At 35.9% G+C, this 4,321-nt stretch overlaps 1 pseudogene; it reads left to right on the forward strand.

Moving 5' to 3' along the window:
• The first annotated feature begins 21 nt into the window (after window positions 1-21).
• LOC127266080 (homeotic protein knotted-1-like) lies at window positions 22-3,773 on the forward strand (annotated as a pseudogene).
• Window positions 3,774-4,321: the final 548 nt, after the last annotated feature.

Consider the following 4,321-nt stretch of genomic DNA (forward strand, 5'->3'; position numbering starts at 1 on the left):
TATGTACCGACAAAATCCCTAATTTCGATTCTCTCCTCCCCAATCAAGGTCGGCGCTCCGCCGGAGGTGGTGGCGCGTCTCACCGCCGTGCAGCAGGAGTTCGAAACAAGACAGCGCTCCGCCGCCGCCGGGAGAGACGATTCGAAGGATCCAGAGCTCGATCAATTCATGGTACACCAACAAACAAAAAATTTCAAAATTTCCCAATTCGATAAATTCCGATAACCCAATCCGATAATCCGATCCGATCTGATCTAATTCGATTTCGTCGATGATGTAGGAAGCTTACTACGACATGCTCTCGTCAAGTACCGCGAGGAGCTAACAAGACCTCTGCAAGAAGCATGGAATTCATCGAAGAATCGAAAACACAGCTCACATGCTCACAAACGCTCCGGTTCGAGCTCAACTACTCGGTACGGTTCTCTCCAGTTTCTTCTTTCTTAATTAAGAGAGCGAAAATCAGCTAGAGTGAGAAAGCTAGATTTTCCTATGATGGAAAGAACAAGCAGCACAACAATAATTCCATTTCCCAGACCCTTTGAGATCTCTCCACTGCTCTTTTCCTGTTAACTGATAGTTCAAACTGTGCACTCCAATTGGGGTGGTGGGGTGGGGTGGGGTGGGGGGTGGGTGGGTGCAAGCAAGAAATCGCCATAGGCGTCTTGTCTGCACAGAATTGGAGCTGCAGACTGAGTAATTTCTTTCTTCTTTCTCTTTGCTATTTCCCACTGAACTGAACTTTGACTGAATCCCATCGTTTTCCAATGAAACCCTTCTTCTGCCTCGTCACGACTCCCTAAATTAAATAATAAATAATAATAAATAATTAAAAACCTAATCACGAGTGCATAGTAAAAAATCGGTGGAGATGATGAGATGATTGATGAATAAATTAATAAAATCCAATCTTTATCCCCAAAGAAAAATAAATTAATTACGGTTTAGTTAGATCCCACGTTTCTTCTGACTTCATAATATAATCATCATCATCATTCTTAATCCAGATTATGTTAATTCTCCTCTTTCCTCTCCTCTCTCTCTCTCTAAAATAATTTGTACAGAGATGAATCTGGGATTTGGGGAGTGTCTGTTCTGTCTGGCTTGCTTACCTGGACATGGACGAGACCATCCATTAATTTTATTATTTTGTCATTTCTTGGATTTGTTTGTGAAGAGAACAGTTTGCATCTTTAGCTTTTAGGCTTTGAAGAAAATATGATATGATAAAAACATAGGATGCTGCTGCTGCTGTTCATAGATATATATATGTATGTAGTCTGTACCCACACACTGTCAGGCTTAATTCCTCCATTTATTACATCTTTTTTCTGTGCTATACTTGTACAAGTTTTCCCCCCTTTTTCCCTTCCCATTTCTTCTTTCCATTTATTTCTATCTTCGGCCAATCTTGTGTTTTTTGCATGGAAGCTAAACCTAGAACTAAAAAAAAAAAAATAAATAAAAACATGGATCTGTGCATTGTCTTTTTCTTGCCAATTTGGTGTGTGTGTTTCTTCTGTATGCATTTTTTGGCAGTCTTTATGGGTGATTGATAATAAAATTCTTGATGATCTTTGAAATATTTGGCATTTCATGAATTAAGGCTTTAGAAATGTGATGTTGGTATTTATATGCGGCGCCTCGGTTGGCTTAATTTGTGGACTAATTCGACCAAATTTCATTTGTGTAGTTTAAAGAAAAGAAGCAAGAATTTCTACTTATATATTGTTACGCGTGATTTTGTTTTGTATTTTTTGTTTGGTTAAAGAGTGCGTTGATTGGATTATAGTATTAATTTGTTAGATCGTTAGGTCACGAGGCGATCACTAGATTTATCGAGAAATCCTCAACGAAATGCTTTTTTGTTGTTTTTCTCCCTAATGCCGATGTCTACATCGACAAATTGTCGTATTTAATACATCCACATTGAATAAGTTCGGATTCGGTTTATTGCTAGATCATGGTGAACATCTTGTTTGATAATTAATGATATTAGTTTCGGTAACAAAACATCTTTATTACATCAAACACTCATGAACAAAAGACATGGTAGAATTTACGAAACATTTTATCAGCAAGCAATTAAAATTTACACAATGTAGGTTTGTTCAACGACATATCTACTCGACTTATTTATTTCCCTTCATTGTTTACATGTCGAAGAGGAAAAGTGCGATGGCGGGGTTTCATCCGAAGAAGATCAAGACAACAGCGGCGGGGAGACAGGACTGCCCGAGATCGATCCCCGGCAGAAGATCGTGGCTTAAAAACCATCTCCTTAGAAGTACAGTGGCTATCTGAGTAGCCTCAAGCAAGAGCTCTCGAAGAAGAAGAAGAAAGGGAAACTCCCGAAAGATGCGCGCCAAAAGCTTCTTAGCTGGTGGGAGTTACACTACAAATGGCCCTATCCATCGGTACGAACGCTTTTCTTTTTTTGAATATTTAACCTAAGTAAAAAATCGAATAGCTAGGTTATAATGGCACTATATAGGAGTCGAAGAATGTGGCGGTACTATATGTGTTTTTTTGAAGTTTGACCAAACAATGTTTTAAAAGATAGATCGTCGAAAACTCTTAAGGGTGGTGTTGTTTGGGGGATTCTCCCCCAAATACACTATTCATTCTATTTTTTTTAAAAATATTATCAATCAAAACACCTATTTTTTATTTTTTATATTATACTAAAAATCAATTTTACATTCAAAAACATCGCATCAACACTTATTTGTATCACATCATATAACTATTCAAATTCAAAATTTTTCTAGTCAAATCCCAATTTAAAATTTAAACCCCCAAACAAACACACACTATGTAGAAGAGCTAGGGTTATCATTGCACTGATCATAATCTGAAATTTAAATACGCTCATATAGAGGAATCGGAGAAAGTGTCATTTTTTTTAGTTTAAACTAAGTTAATGATCGAACACTTAATATCGTTGAAAAGTGGGATAGAATAGTTAAAGTTTTGGTGACACGATCATGTTTGAAAGTTTGACTAAGTTTTTCATTGAGTGCTCAAAGATCATTGAAAATTTAGAATAGCTAGAGTTATGATGACACCGGTCGTGTTAAAGGATCGAGTACTCAAAGATCATCGAAAAGTCTAAATAGAATAGTAGCATTTGTCATATCTGAAATATATTGAATGCTTATATATATAGGTGCTTTGGTTATCATACTAGTCGGGTTAAATCAATATAGTGTTGATTTGATTCAATTAGCATACGTTATCAAATAGTAGACATTAATTAATATATAACATATATTTTGATAGCATATTATATAACTACATGTAGCACATATATTTTAATTCCATATTTCAGTATAATAGCACAATAAATATATTATACAACATAACACAATTAAAACTAACACAACACATATTTCTATATAACACATGATATGTTATTTTCCGTCATGAAATACTAATTATTTTTCACGTTATTGTGCTAACTTGATCATATGCTATTTGTCATATATAGGAGTCGGAAAAAGGTGTCATTTTATTTAGGGTTACGATGACATTGATCATATTTGAAATATATCGAACGTTTATATACAGGAGTCGGAAAAAGTGGCATTAGCCGAGGCGACGGGGTTGGATCAAAAGCAAATAAACAATTGGTTCATCAACCAAAGGAAGCGACACTGGAAGCCGTCGGAGGACATGCAATTCATGGTGATGGACGGGCTTCATCCGCAAAACGCGGCCCTTTACATGGACGGCATTACATGGCTGACGGGCCTTACCGGCTAGGCCCGTGAAGGATTTGTCGAGGAGGCATGCTATGGCTACTACTACTTATTGCCGAAGCTCGGATCGTGTTTTAAACAATGGATAGAGGGAGTATGACAGACAGCTAGCCATGGTGTGGGATTTAAGCGAGCCCGATAAATGATTACTTGGTATTTGGACAGCTCGAGCGCCTGGTTGAAACATACGCTCAAGTTCATGTCTTAAGTTTATGTTGATGACATTGTATTTGGATCAGCTGTTGATTCGGCTCCATCGATTCGGCTACATCGAATAACAAATGTAGTACTTTATGGATTGTAATTCTCTATCGGTTTTAAGGATTAAATTGCATGAGTGTATTATATATTTCACTGGTCTTATATTTATCCATTTATTTATTTTTTTTTCGGAATTTTAAATATTAGTATTATATTGAAATTATATAAATAAGGTAAAAAGACTAAAATACTCTTATAGGTATTGTATAATATAAATGTAACGATATTTGTATAATATATTGTATATTGAAATGATATTTGTAATGTTAGGTAAACATATAGTTATAAAAAAAAATATG

This window comes from Andrographis paniculata, unplaced genomic scaffold (genome assembly GCF_009805555.1).
Source record: "Andrographis paniculata isolate CXL003 unplaced genomic scaffold, ASM980555v1 Contig74END, whole genome shotgun sequence".
In the NCBI taxonomy this organism is placed as follows: domain Eukaryota; kingdom Viridiplantae; phylum Streptophyta; class Magnoliopsida; order Lamiales; family Acanthaceae; genus Andrographis; species Andrographis paniculata.